Genomic DNA, 16,511 nt, shown 5'->3' with positions numbered 1-16,511 from the left:
AATTATAATTAGCTAGGCTACACATAGAATTGTTTGGAATCCAGATTTCTGACAAAATTGCTATGTCTATATTATTATTAACTAAAAATAGTTCTAACAGATGTTTATTGTTATTAGCAGTTAAGCTCTGAATATTGTATTGGAGGATTTTAAGAGTCATTATTATTTATTATTATTATTTTTTTTAAGAAAAGTATATAGACAAGCAACATTAAAGACTATTGTAACGATTGGTTAATTTTAATTAAATCAATTTTTGAATTTGTAATAGAAATACGATCTTTTAAATTAACTAAAAAGTTTCTTGATTCTGGAACTAATATCGAATTTTCGTTGACTAAAAAAGAGGAAATGTCTAGGGCTAGTTGGTTTAAACTTTTTTCTGCAGCTTCTAGAGCTGGGTTGTTGCAATTATAAATTTCAACTTGTTGAGCAGAGAAAGGATCTTTAGATTGGGTATTAATGAATTTTTCTTTGAGAGAGTACTCATGTTTTTTAAGAGCAGCTTTCCAGCTGATCATTGTGCCGTTGGCATTGTTTTCCTCATTTTTTTTGTTAAGAGAGATCTTAACCACTTTGTTAAAAGGGTTATTTTCAAATAAATGTTGCGTGGCTAATTTGGTGTTATTTTGTAAAATTGGTGTAGTAGATTTCCTTTGCCATGATGGCTGTGGGAAAAGAGTTATGTCGTTAGTATCAACTTCATCTAAAATTTGAAACAGAGAGGGATATCTAATTTTCGCTTCTGATTTTGATAAGTTTTCAAGTGTCATGCACTTTTTAATTGCATAGGCTCTTTTACGAGCAGGACAATCAAGAGAGGTGGCTACGTGAGATTGTTTGCAGTTAGCGCAAACCAATTGGCTACATTGCTGCTCTTTGGTATGAGATAATGAACAGCTACTACATTTTTGATCAGCTTGTTTGCAATTTTGAGCAAAATGATTAAACCTAAAACAGCGATAACATTGGCTGAAAGGTACATACGGACTAACGTTAACTTTAGTGTATAAAAAGACGACTTCATTGGGAATTTGTGTACCTTTAAAGAGAATTTTAACCCTTGAAGTGTTAATAAATTTATCTTTAACCTCTTTATCCCTAGTTTTAACTCGAATGATCTCGTGAATCGGTACAGAAGAGGAAATGTACTCTTTCAGTTCGGAGTCGGAGAACTTTGTAGGAATATTAAAAATAATACCCATTTTAAAAATAAAGTGTTTTAAAATCTTGGGTTCATAGCCATTATTTTTCAAATCTGACAATAAAATGTCATTAGCTGCCGCAGCAGACTTAAACTCAGCTTTGCAGCGTCCAAAGCCAATCTTACTGACGGATATAATGTCTTTGATTTTGAGTTTCAGAAGTGTAGCATTCAAATCTAGCGGATTAATTGGGACTCTGTTCTGTCGGCTCTCTAAGCCAGTATCTCCGATTTTGTCAATATAGACCACAAAGGGCCCTTTGTGAGAAATGTCATACAAAATTTCATTTTTATCCAATTGCAAATTTTCTTCCAAGCAAACATTTTCTAACTTTCTCTTCTTTTCTTCTTTTTGACTTTGATTCGTTGAATTGTTCCCATCGTGTCCAGTCAAATCCTCCATATCCGAAATAACTACTTCATCACTTACTTGCACATTGTCTTTATTGAAACAAATTCTTTTTGGTCTCTTGAAAGTGGCCTGCTCCGAGGAAGGGATGGGACCCTTGGCCTCGTGGGCCATTTTTGTTTTAATTTTCCCCGTAACAAACAAAAGAAGCGAATATTTTTAGCAAAAAAAAAAAACAAAAAAAAATAATTTACAACTTTCAACTTTTTTAAAAAAAACTTTTTTTTTTTTTTTTTCTCTCTGGTTTTTTTTGGAAGTACCGTTCCGAATCAAAGTAAAACGAATACTGGACAATAAATGTTATTTTTTGAATTTTATAGGAAATTAGTAATTCATGCATACATATATATTCCATTTTATAGATTCATTAAAAATATTCTGATTGTATAAGTGCAACGCAATCTTTATTTTGAAAAAATTTTGTAATTTCTGCAAAATTTATAATGCAAACAATTTGCAGGAATGTGTGCTACCAGGCTCAGGGAATGTAAAACTTCGACAGCTCATGCCAAAAAGCAAAAATACTTCTCAAAGCGGCGGAAGAGAGTGAAAAACCAAAACGAGCAAAACCAAAAAAATGGAAAAAAGTAAAAATACAAACCACTATTTGCAACTGACACCTCACAATCACAAACAATGCAATGAGCAAAATATGCAGATTTCCCATCGCTAAAACTACGAGAATAAGTTTTTCTCAACTCCTCTGTAAATGTACACTTGCGTTTGGTTGAATTCGGCGTGGTTTTCAAGCGTTTGTGATCGGGTGACTCGGACATTATGCCGTGTTAATTGTCACAAGCTTGTTGTCCCTGTCGGGTGTCAGTTTAGATTTTGCTTTACCGAATTTCGTGTTGAAAACATTCAGACCATTCGATTACATGAAACCTGAACTTCCAGGATCTGCAACAACAAGTACACTTTTTTTTTTACAATAAAGCTTTCAACTAATCTAATCGTAATTATCGTTTATAAAACATTCAGAATACTTACGAGTTGGTTGTTTTGTTAAAGATTAACTGATTGAGAATAAAAAAGTCAGCTGTTACAGAAATACACAAAACAACGCTATAAGCAATGTATGTACGCGACAGTATGCATACATAGCAAACCGAAAAACCGTACGCAATCGTCCCATATTTCTAGGGAATTTTACCGTATAACGCGTGCTAAATTGATTGCGCGTCCTCTACGTCAACTGCGAGCGCGGGCGCTTTCGAATGTTTAAGTCTAGAAACTCATTTCGGAAAAATTGCAGGTGCAACCTGTTTTTTCGTCAAAAACGCGAAAAATACTGACATTTTACAAAAAAATACGGACTAACGGACACAGAGCTGAAAATACGGACATGTCCGTATTAATACGGACGCCTGGTCACCCTAGCTTTGAGAAGTATTTTTGCTTTTTGGCATGAGCTGTCGAAGTTTTACATTCCCTGAGCCTGGTAGCACACATTCCTGCAAATTGTTTGCATTATAAATTTTGCAGAAATTACAAAATTTTTTCAAAATAAAGATTGCGTTGCACTTATACAATCAGAATATTTTTAATGAATCTATAAAATGGAATATATATGTATGCATGAATTACTAATTTCTTATAAAATTCAAAAAATAACATGTATTGTCACTGACAGTAAAAATGATTTTTTTTTAATTTTTCTCTATGTTTTCTATGAATAAGTTTATATATTAAAACTGTCATGTGTTTAATATTGTTGTAAAAAAAAGTTTGTAACAAAATGCGAAGATTGCAAGCCAAAAATTCACATTTAATTGCTCAGAATTAACAAGAAAAGTTTTACCTAGGTTACCTTAGCTATTCATCCTTGTAAAATTAAATCATGAAATATCGCCTCATTGCTCTTATGAAATTGGAAACACCTCGCTGGAAAAACACCTCGCCACGCCAAAACATTCAAAACAAGAAAGCAAAGCTAACTTCGGGCGGAGCCGAAGTTGATATACCCTTGCAGCTAAAACCGGATATATATCACAAACATCGGATATAGTTGGCTGATCCTTATGATTACATCATAATAAAACCAATTAATTACAATAAAAAATCTAAAAAAAGTCCCAAGCTTCTATCTTCAAAATTACGAAAGTTGATATTTCTACCAAATACCATTTCCGATCGTTCAATTATATGACAGCTATAAAATATAGTCAACCGAACGTTATGAAATTTGGTAGATCGGATTAACTGACCAAAAATAGAATGTGTACCAAGTGCCAGCTTTCTATCATCAAAAACACGAAAGTTGGGTCATTTCCGATCGTTCAGTTATATGGCAGCTATAAGATAGAGTCAGCCGATCCTTATGAAATTTCGTAAGTCGGATTAACTGACCAAAAATTCAATCTGTACCAAATTCCAGCTTTCTATCTTCAAAAACACGAAAGTTGGGTCATTTCCGATAGTTCAGTTATATAGCAGATATAGGATATAGTCGGCCGATCCTTATGAAATTTGGCATGTCGTAATGTTTTGCCAAAAATAGCTATCATGTCAAATTTGAAGTCTCTAACTCTTAAAACACTAAAGTTATACCATATTCGATCAATCAGTTATATGGCAGCTATAGGATATACTTATATATACTTATATACTGCGTGCAAAGAAAAGAAGGATGTGTGCAAAGCTATCGACTTGAAGATAGCTTTAAAACTGAGAGACTAGTTTGCGTAGAAACAGACAGACGGACAGACGGACATGCTCATATCACCTCAGGAGGTGATCCTGATCAAGAATATATATACTTTATAGGGTCGGAGATGTCTCCTTCACTGCGGTGCACACTTTTGGACAAAATTGGATAAACATGTTTTGACTGAGAAACTGGTCGCATACGGAGGCGATAATATCAATACAAACTTTGGAGGGCTGAATGGCAAAGAAGGAGAAAAGGTATTGACTTATTTAAGGCGTGAAATCAACCACCATGGTATAGATCGGTTCGGTTCTTTCGACATTGAATGTATTGTAATGAAAATTTTCAATCACTTCTCGATTTACACTGTTCGGACTAATCAATTGAAGGATTTTTGCGATTTTGTTGATGTGGAGTACAGGAAACTGCTATCTCACAGCAAAACACGATGGCTAACCCTCAAGCCAAGCATTGATCGAATTTTACAAATTTTTCCAGCTCTGGAGTCATTTTTTTTATCTACCGACAATCCAATTATTTTAGAGAGTTTTTTCAAAGATGATTTTGCGGAATTGCAATTGCTGTTTATAAGTTCACTTATGAATGTCTTTCACAATAGAATCAAAAGCATCGAACGTGAAGACAATTCTTTTCTAGAAGTTTTGCAAACCATTGACTAAGTATGGGAGACTTTGAGGTAAAGAAACTGAGTGTCAAAACTTTACAGAATCCATGCTTGTAGTGTTATGAAAGATCTTGTTGAAATGGAGCCAGTCATTATTTTATATTTAGGCAGTTATTTGGAAGACTTCGAATGGTTAAATTTCAAGCCAGGAAAAGATTTGAGGTATGAATCTGTTGAAAAATCTGTTGCATTTCTCGCATCCAAAAATATTCAAATTGATTATTCAAAATTGTTCAACCAGTTTGTTAATAAAAAAAAATTTTTGAATGAAAAAGAAAAGCGAGAAAAAGAAGCAAGAGATGATTTTTTCAAAAAAAGTAGCGATGAAAAAGTCTGTGATTTTCTTTCTGCTAACAGCTGTCTTAAATCATGTTCTGAAATACTCAAAATTGTTCAATATTTCTTTGCGATTCCCTGTCACAACGCAAATTGCGAACGCGTTTTTTCACTTGTTAATATTCAATGGAGCGACGAACAAAAAAAATTTGGTTTTCAAAAACTTGAAAAGTATAATCTTGGTTCAATTCAATTTCAAAAAATATTCCTTTTATTTTACTCAAGGTGACAGTGCCATTTTTTAATACATTTCAAAAGTAATACTTTTAAGTTTTAAGCATAGTACTGAGTTGACGAAAATCCGTTGTCCAACGAGTGACAGCTGTCAAACTCCATATAAAACAAGAAAGGAAAGCTAACTTCGGGCGGAGCCGAAGTGTATATACCCTTGCAGTTAAAACCGGATATATATCGCAAACGTCGGATATAGTTGGCCGCTCCTTATGGGAATATGAATATATAATCCAATTTATTACAATACAAAATCTAAAAAAAGTCCCAAACTTCTATCTTCCGATCGTTCAGTTATATGGCAGCTATAGGGTATAGTCGGCCGATCGTTATGAAATTTGTTAGGTCGGATAAACTGACCAAAAATATAATCTGTACCAAGTTCCAGCTTTCTATCTTCAAAAACACGAAAGTTGGGTCATTTCCGATCGTTCAGTTCTATGGCAGCTATAGGATATAGTCGGCCGATCATTACGAAATTTGGCATGTCGTATTATTTTGCCAAAAACTTTGAACTCTCTAACTCTAAAAACACCAAAGTTATACCATTTCCGATCAATCAGTTATATGGCAGCTATAGGATATAGTCGGCCGATCCGGGCCGTTCAGACTTATATACTGCGTGCAAAAGAAAGAAGGGTGTGTGCAAAGTTTCAAGTCGATAGCTTTAAAACTGAGAGACTAGTTTACGTAGAAACAGACAGACGGACAGAGGGACAGACAGACAGACGGTCAGACGGACAGACGGACATGCTCATATCAACTCAGGAGGTGATCCTGATCAAGAATATATATACTTTATATGGTCGGAGATGTCTACTTCACTGCGTTGCACACTTTTGGACAAAATTATAATACCCTCTGCAAGGGTATAAAAAACGGTGTAAAAAAGGAAAGAAAAAGAAATTTTTGCCTTTTAGATTTTGCGGGTACTGAGTTAACGAAAATTTTTGTTGTCGATTTTAATCGTGTTGCCGGATCAAAAAAAATAAACAGCTGCTCTCGGGGAGTTAAAAGAAATATTTGAATATATTTTTATAGGTGTGGCAATTGACCAAACAAAAAAATAGTTATAAAATGGCATTGAAATGATTTGTGATTGATTTTGATTTTGATTTTGACCCAGTTTTCTATTTCTTAATCAGCTCCTTAGCGGCGAAATACATAAACAAAACACCAACTTCCAATCGTTTTGAATTCATTTTGGCTTATTTGTTTTTTGTTTACAAACAACAACTGTTCAGTATTACCTTATTTCTTAATTTTTTTGGTCACACTACCTCGGTAGTTGAATAAAGTCCAAAATCGCTATGCGAATTTCAACAGCGGATTTTCGTCAACTCAGTACTATGCTTTAAGGAAACGAGAAAACGGTGGTGTCCGTATTTTCCACTTCAGCTATCTGGTCACCCTAAGTATTTAGAAAAGTTTACCCTCAATTTAAGGATTTTTGTAGATATTGTAGAAATTGTTTTCTTAATTTCTCAAAATTGTTCTCAACCCTCAATTTTTTCATGAAATCAAGACTTTTTTTCCTTAGGTTTAGAAAAGTACTTTCTAAAACCTAAAACAAGAAAGGAAAGCTAACTTCGGGCGGAGCCGAAGTTTATATACCCTTGCAGTTAAAACTGGATATATATCGCAAACATCGGATATAGTTGGCCGATCCTTATGATTACATCATAATAAAACCAATTAATTACAATAAAAAATCTAAAAAAAAGTCCCAAGCTTCTATCTTCAAAAATACGAAAGTTGATATTTCTACCAAATACCATTTCCGATCGTTCAGTTATATGGCAGCTATAGGATATAGTCGGCCGATCCTAATGAAATTTGGTAGGTCGGATTAACTGACCAAAAATATAATCTGTAGCAAATTCCAGCTTTCTATCTTCAAAAACACGAAAGTTGGGTCATTTCCGATCGTTCAGTTATATGGCAGCTATAAGATATAGTCGGCCGATCCTTATGAAATTTGGCATGTCGTAATTTGTCGCCAAAAATAGCTCTCATGTTAAATTTGAAGTCTCTAAATATAAAAACACCAAAGTTATACCATTTCCGATCAATCAGTTATATGGCACCTATAGGATATAGTCGGCCGATCCCGGCCGTTCCGACTTATATACTGCGTGCAAAGGAAAGAAGGGTGTGTGCAAAGTTTTAAGACGATAGCTTCAAAACTGAGAGACTAGTTCGCGTAGAAACGGACAGACAGACAGACGGACAGACAGACGGACAGACAGACGGACAGACGGACAGACGGACATGCTCATATCAACTCAGGAGGTGATCCTGATCAAGAATATATATACTTTATAGGGTCGGAGATGTCTCCTTCACTGCGTTGCACACTTTTGGACAAAATTATAATACCCACTGCAAGGGTATAAAAACAAACCCTAAATTTAAGAAATTTTTTTCTACATTTTAGAATTTTTTTTCTTCTTTTTTTCTGCCCTAAAACAATTTGCCCTAGATTTATGAAGGGAATGCCATTAATTTTAGAAAAATTTACACTACATTTTATTGTGTGGTGTCATTGAAGACAAAAATAGGGCAAATTTCTAAATCTTAGGGATAATTTTATTTTGAGTGTACAATTTCTGACACCACAGCTACAACTACTGCAATAAAAAATACGGGACGTCAACGATTACAGCGAGTACAAAAATAACAACTTCGGAAAGTGAAAAAGCAGCCCCGGCCACACAGACTTGAATGGGGCGCTACATTCAAATTAAGCGCAAGCTTAGCCCGCAAATTAATCCGGTAGCCAATAAAACCAAAATCAACCGCGTCCAGAAGATCAACGAAGAACCAGGCAGATCCAGTAGCAAGAGATTTGCCCTACTGGCGGAGGTTGAGGGAAACCAACCAGCGCAAGATACCGAAAAACACCCAAGCCCCCTCCAATTTGTATCAGGGAGAAAATCTCTTATGCCCTGGTCAACCAAATTGTGGCGTTAATCGGGTACGGTAACAATTTTCAAAGGGAACATCCATGAAATAAAGGTGCAAAAATTGACTGAAGAGCACTTCAGTATTGTGTCCCAATATCTGGACGACGCTAATAAAAACTATTACATTACTACTACTATTACTAGTAAAAAGCAGCAAGAGCAAGTAAAGGGAATCGAACCCGATGTTTCCGCAAGAATGTAATAAATATTCTATTTAAAGATAAAAAGAAACAACCTCTCTTCAAGTTGAGCTCCAGCCAAAAAGCAGGTCGATGAAGAAGTACAAAGTCCATTCAATTTAAAAGCTGCAATATCTTTTGCATTGGAATATCACTGTGGAAAAGACGCACTACAAACAAGGAAAATACCATGAAGAAATTTGGAAACTACGGAGGCAACCATACGGAAAACCTTAGAGGATGTGTGGTGTACAAGGTGTTGAAGAGTCGCATGCGACAAGCGACCGCAACGCGCAATCAAAATCCATAGAATGTGTACATTGCGTCAAAAGCTATGCCAGACGTCTTCTTCGCCAAAGCTGGGAGGTCCTCATTGGGGTCCCTAAACACCACCAACGGCTTCTCCTCTGACGATGCTCTACGATCTAGAATGGAAAATCCAATTCAGCCTAATTCACAAACAGGGCCCAGAAAAGCCACGTAAGAAAATGGTGTCTCACGGTACAAACTAGGATTGTCACAATACTTGACCGAAAACCATATTGACGTTATGCTACTGGTGGAAACGCATCTTACAAGCAAATACAACTTTCAAATAAGAGGCTACACAATCTACAGCACAAATCATCCAGATAGGAAAGCCCACGGCGGAACTGGAGTTCTAGCCAGAGAACGCATTAAACACCATTTTCACAAAAGGTTTACAACAAACTTCTTGCAGGCCACATCGATGCAAATTCAGTCAAGCAACGGAATCCTTTCAATCGCTGCCATTTACTGCCCTCCTCGCTTCTCAATCTCGAAAGGAAAATTTATGGACTTTTATAATTCACTTGGGGTGCGTTTCATAGTCGTAGACTACAATCCCAATCATACGTACTGGGGATTCAATCTAGTGACTCAAAATAAGTAGACAATTGTGCACTGCAATTATAAATGTGAGAAATAAACTGAACTATTTTTCCGCTGGAAGTCCCACAAACTGGCCAACAGAACCACGCAAGCTCCCAGACTTTATTTATTTTGCTGTGACAAAAAAAATACCTCGCAATCTAATAAGTGCCAAAGTAGTCTTGGGCTTATCATTAGACCACTCGTGCTACGCTTCTTTAAAGCCCATACATAACTGAACACCCCTTCAGCCTGACGTCCTGAGTGCCCACATCGAACTAGATCCGGAGCTTAATTTAAAATCAGACATCGACTACACTACGAGCACCCTGGAAGAAGTACTCGTTGCGGCAGCTAAAATCCCTACCCCTCAAGGGAATGAAGTAGACCAAAACAGATACTACAAATCCAATCAGCAAATCAAACCTCTCATGCGAGTAAAGAGGCGCAACCGTCTTGATTGGCAAAACAAATGGCCAGCTTCAAAGAAACCCCTTAAGGAAGGAATCCAAACTCTTGACCAGGCTCTTCACCATCATGAAGAAAATGCACAGGTGAGATACATCCAGAATCTTTCCCACCCAAATCTTAGCGCTCCAAATGAAACGACCCCCCCGATAAGAAACTCTTTGGAATGCTGGGCTGAAAACAGAGCTAAAACATTCGCTATACATCTTCAAAGTGTCTTCCAGCCAAATCCTGCCTCGAATTAATTTCTCCTCCCATTAATTCAGCCAGAAGCTACTAACTAGTTATAAGAGGGCAAAAACCAAAAAAGGCTCAAGTGATCGAACTTCCAAAATGCGCTATAGAGGTCGTCTGTTAACTATTTAATAGGATCATTAATCTTGGCTAGTTCCCAATAAAAAAAAGGAGAAATCCACGCATCATACCGAAGTTGTTGTAAGTTGTTTGAAAAATAATTGTTAAATCGCATAATACCATATATGGGCAATTCTCCAGAAAGGTCAACCGCAGCCAAAAAATTCAAAGTTCATAAAAGTATGGTTTTTTGCATATTCGTGCAATGTATTTATTAAATTTAACTAATGTAAGCCAATTTTATGTTTACTCATAACAAATTTTGTAATATTTCAATGCAAAGTAGACCAAGTGCGAAAGTTCTACTTTTGGCGTTTCTAATGCTCGTTTTGTTTTAAATAATTTTCATTAAGAATTGATATTCGCTTTTCTAAATCTCCATTTATATTCAAAGAATATGAAAAATATGTAAAAAAAACGATGCGATTACTAATAAGGGCGAATTGCTTATGATCTTATTTGTCTTTACCAATGTCGCGTTCGACAGTGAAAAAGAATATTTGTTATCAGTGCATTCAAGGTTTTTGTCCCAGGAGCACCAAATATCGTGCCCAAACGTAGATTTTTGGGCTAAACAAATTAAACAAATTTTGGTTCAATATAAGCAGCAATTCGAGTTAGGAACTCTTTTAAAGTTTGTCGTGTGCGACATTGTATGTAAAAAATTAAAAAAAAAAATTTTTTTTTTTAATTTATTATTTTATGTACTAGTTTTAGTGTGAACGAATGCAGGAAACGAAAAAATCAAATCCAACTTCAAATATTGGCGAGAAAATATAAAAAAAAATGAACAAAAATTATTGAATTTATTGAAGATATTTTGTTATGTTTGAAATTTATGTAAAAAATAATAAAAAAAAATATTGATCCATCAAAAATAATTTAAATGCATCCTTTGCACTTCTCATTACCTAAAAAGAAACAAAAACAACACAAAAAGTATGGTGGAAGAAAATGTCGCGTGCGACATGCAGCGTGCGACAGTGATTCAAATTCAATTTAAAAAAAAACTGCTTCATATTTTTAAGTCAAACAAAATGCATTATTAAGAACAATCAATACTTAACATTTTAAAATTAATTGCACTAAAATTACCCATCACGTTTCGCTGAAATCAGTGCTTGAACTGGTTTTCGAAAAAGTGACTTCTGTTTTGGTCGCGTGCGAATGCCTCACATTTATATGATTATCTTGATAACAAACAATTGACCAAAATCTATCTTAGCACAAATTATAGTGCTAAGCAAGAGCCTTAAGATTCGCATTTAGAAAAAAAAAAACAAACCATGCACATTTTTTTTCAGTTTGATTGCGTACAAATGTCGCGTTTGACATCAGAGAATTGCCCATATATAAGCTTTTAATATAATCCCGGCACACCAATTCGGCTTCCGAAGAAACCATGGAACCATCGAGCAAGGGAACAGATTAACAACCAAAATCTGGTTGCAGATCAGTCTGCATCTAGCTTTCTTTGAGTTGGACGTTTACTTTTTCGCTCATGTCGCCTCTCGTTTACACCGAGTGCATTGCAGAAGTTACAGCTACCCAACTTCGTGGGTGTGAGGGCGTTCGGTGCGCGTCGATCTGCTGGCGTGCCTACCACACCGCTTGTGTGAATTTTCCCTCGGAGACTATAAAACTACTTATTAACATTCCGAACCTAATGTGGCAATGTGATAGCTGCGTTATTGGAAATGATTCGCATTTTAAAATTGATGAGCTTAATCATAGGGTTCTGAATTTAGAATCCCTTTTCGAAAGCCTTAATGCCAAAGTTGATCATGCCCTGGTAGATGGAGTGGCTGGACCCGCTGGACGCGTCTCTTCGGCTGGGGTGCTTGTTGTTGCTCCCCCTTCTATGCCTACCAGCACTGGGTCTTTTTGCAGCACTCGCAAAAAGACTACACTGTGCCAGGCCCCAACGGCATCTAAGGGTCCTGTCCCGAGAAAGAAGCGAATCAACCCTAATAGGCGCATTATGGGACAAGCACCCAGTTGCGCTCAGCTTTAAGTGCTTCCAACCTTAAAATACCTTCATGTTGGTAAATTCGCGACGTCTACCCAACCAGATGCACTGTTCAAGTTTGTCGCAGATAAGCTGAACGTGGAGCCGAGTGATTTAGCCTGTGCTAAGCTGATCAAAAAAGATGCTCTCAAGTTCGTCAACTTTAAATTGGGAGTTCCGGAGCAACATTTCCCTACAGTCTTCAATGATGATTTTTGTCGTGGAGTCAGCTTGTTACCTTTGTCGTGGAGTTACCTATGTCGGTAAAAGTCAGCCGGTTTTGTCCATAGAGAGCCTGCTAAGGTTATTGACCTCCTGGCGATTCTACCTTTACCGCAATCGCAATCTTCAAAAAACCCCCAGTAAGCGGCACCGCCGTTACTTCTTATTCTTCTCAAGCTTCAGTTTGTCACCCCGATTGTTCTCTGCTGCGCTACCAACAACAAACGGCGTGAGCGTTAATGGTAACGGTTGACGCTGTCTTCAATTCCTCCAATAATTTGCTTCGTTTGCTGATCGATATTCTTCAACAACAACAACTTTTTTCAAGGCGAGTTGTTTATTTCTTATCTTCACTTGTGGATGCCCAGCAGCAACAAGACTGCTCATCTTATCTATTTTCGCCGACGGAAGATGTTTATTTACGTTTTGGACGTGTGAGTGGATCTTTGCTGCGTTTTGATGTGTCTGACTATGAACTTCAATGTTTTCACCTGGCTCTGGATTTGCCCTGCAACTGGACTCTCGCAGGTCTACTAATGAGTCTAATGGAAATTTCTATGGGTTCTTGTCGGCTATTTTGCAAGCTTTGCCGTCGAATTCCCAGTTTGGACTGTAGCTACTCGTCGTCCTCGGACCCCAATAAAAGCCTAAAAGTTATATTCCAAAATATATCGGGAATGAGAACCAAGACCCGGATGGTATTCCTCAATTCTTGGTTTCAATCCAGAGAGTTCATGGCCCGTTCGTCATCATTGCATCATACATCCCTCCGAATAGCGCATTAAGTATATATCATGCGCATATGGAAAACATCACTAGTGTCTGTGCTACCGTTGGACCCTACCGCTTTGTAGCTGGCGATTTTAACTTATGCTCCATTGTCTGGTCTTGGGACGCGGAATCTCCCTGCATGCTACCACTAACCATACAGCATATAGACAACCCATTTCATACAACGAAAATGGACGCGAAAATTTCTTGCGACAGGCCCCAGCAGGCCCCAGAGCGGATTTCTTACGCTCTTTTACGCTCATCGTTCGTTCATCTTACGCTCATTCTCGCATTAAATGTTTTCTGTTTCTCAGTCTCTAAACGGAGCGCGATGAAGAAGGTTGGCCTGCGCTTCGGTTGATCTTTGTGTGTATGCGTGTCACACATTCACATACACGGGTTATATTATATTACAACAAAAACTTAAAAGCAATCGGCGTTTTAAGTGACTCCGACTGAAATATACTCTGAAATTTTCTCATTTCTCATTTTCTCATATTCATTTTTAATGATTCGTAAAAATATATATAGAGAAATCATTTACTACTAACACTCAATCTTATTCCTAAATAAATTAAAAATGTATGCTGAAATAATAAAAAATATAATATAAAAAATAATATAATTTCTTTCGTCATTTCATCAAATAACGAATACCCGAATTTGGTTAGGGTAGCAAGCCTGAAAAGTAAGAAAAATCAAAATTTTGTGCGCTGGCTTCGAAACGAAATCGCACGCACACATACACCCGTGTATGTGAATGTGTGACACGCATACACACAAAGATCAACCGAAGCGCAGGCCAACCTTCTTCATCGCGCTCCGTTTAGAGACTGAGAAACAGAAAACATTTAATGCGAGAATGAGCGTAAGATGAACGAACGATGAGCGTAAAAGAGCGTAAGAAATCCGCTCTGGGGCCTGCTGGGGCCTGTCGCAAGAAATTTTCGCGTCCATTTTCGTTGTATGAAATGGGTTGTCTATATGCTGTATGGTTAGTGATGCTACCTAGCAACGTTCACCAGAGTCATGAAATTGTAGTTTTAGATGATATTTTTAGTCTGGGCCTCTCCCAAGTAAATAATATTTTTAATGATTTATCCAAAATTCTTGATCTTATATTTTTAAATAATTTGGTTAATAGTTAAGTAGAATTATGCAATGTACCATTAAGTCCTTGTGATATGCACGACAAACCTTTAGTAATTCATATTGAGTTTTATAGTTTTTTGCCTTCTGCTTCATCCATTCCATATTATCATCTGAATGATACTAACTTGTCACTTATTAATGCCTCAATTTCAGCCTTTGATTGGGTTCCCCTTTTTTCGGATGGCTCAATCGATGATTGTTATACTAAGTTTTTGGTTCCCTTTTTAATATTATTGATACTTATGCCCCTGTGAGGGTACGAAGATCCTATAGGCTTCCCTGGTATACAAAAGGTTTAAAAAACTTAAAGAATAGAAGGGATAAGCATTACAAACGATTTATAATTTATAATGTCTACGCTGCATTTATTCGGTCGAGGCTGGAATATGCCTCAATCATTTGGAATCCGGATTGTAAAGTTCGTTTCAACCGAATTGAGCGACTCCAGAAACAATTTTTAAAATTTGCTATTCTGCCTCTAAGTTTTCAGGATTATCTACCTTCATACCAGAGCCTTCTTCTCAATGTATGCACGTTGGAGAATAGGAGTATACTGGCAGCTTTAACTTTTCTCAACAATGTAGTCGGTGATAACATTGATTGTCCTTTTTTATTACTCATTAATTTTCATGTCCCTCAAAGAACCTTCTTACCTTTGCCCCCTTTCGGGTCAAGTGTCGCAGGGCCAACTACCTTTTACTGTGGTGGTTTTACTCATTAATTTTCATGTCCCTCAAAGGACCTTCGTAACTTTGCCCCTTTTCGGATCAAGTGTCGCAGGGCCAACTACCTTGCCAACTTTAAATGAGCCGATTGAGGGGGCTCTTTCTTATTTTTAATTCTTTGCCGCCTAGCCTCCGAATTGTGTGGGGCTATGATAAGGTTGTGTTTAAGCGCATGATATGAGGCACTTATTAAGTTTTTATTAGTATTGTAGTATTATTTATTAGTTTGTAAGTTATTATTATGTAGCCATGTAAGGATTTATCCGTTGGCGAAATAAATAAATAAAATACGCTCAGCCTTCGAACAGCGAGAATATGTAACTACGTAACACTTGAAGTAACTCAAGCTTTCGACCGAGCTTGGCTTAATGGACTCATGCAAAAAATTAAAACCGATTTGCCAACACAAACATGTGCTCACATGTGCAGCACATTTTCAATTTTCATGCTTCATGGAGCGCAATCACGCCAAGCGTCTTTACTTCAATGCGGTGGTCTCGATAGTATTGGACATTGATTCCCAATATACCCCTGTTGACCCACACTAGAAATATAACTAAATAAATTGAATAATTGAGGAATCCTTGATTATATCCTTTAAGGACATTCGATACATCATTTGAAAGGTACTGCGCCACAGATCATAAAAATGTAAGCGGTTTTTTAATGGTCCACTCGGTTCAGAAGTTATTCGCATTCAATTTTTATTTTCAATTTTTATAATAAAAATTGAATCGTAACACTTATTTTCAAATCTCTAAAATCTGATATATTTGGGCGAATCATAATTTTTATTTTTATTTTTTTTATAAAAATTGAAAAATAATTCTTATTCTTAATTATTATTATAAAAATTGAAAATAAGAGTTATATTTCAATTTTTGTCATAAAAATCAACAAATAATTTTTATTTTATAATTTTTATTTTAAAAATTATAACAATTACGGTCCCTGGTTGAAACAGGATATATATCTCTTAAATCTGATACATTTGGCCGATTTGGCCGATCCTTATGAGAATATCATAATAAAACCAATTAATTACAATAAAGCTAGAAAAAAGTGCCAAGCTTATCTTCAAAAATACCAAAGTTGGTATTTCTACCAAATACCATTTCCGATCGTTCAGTTATATGGCCGCTATAAGATATAGTCCGCCGATTGATATGAAATTTGGTAGGTCGGATTAACTGACCAAAAATAGAATCTACACTTAGCTTTCTATCTTCAAAAACACGAAAGTTGGGTCATTAACATGGC

This window comes from Drosophila bipectinata, chromosome 4 (assembly GCF_030179905.1).
Source record: "Drosophila bipectinata strain 14024-0381.07 chromosome 4, DbipHiC1v2, whole genome shotgun sequence".
Lineage (NCBI taxonomy): Eukaryota > Metazoa > Arthropoda > Insecta > Diptera > Drosophilidae > Drosophila > Drosophila bipectinata.
This window is presented reverse-complemented; position numbering follows the sequence as displayed.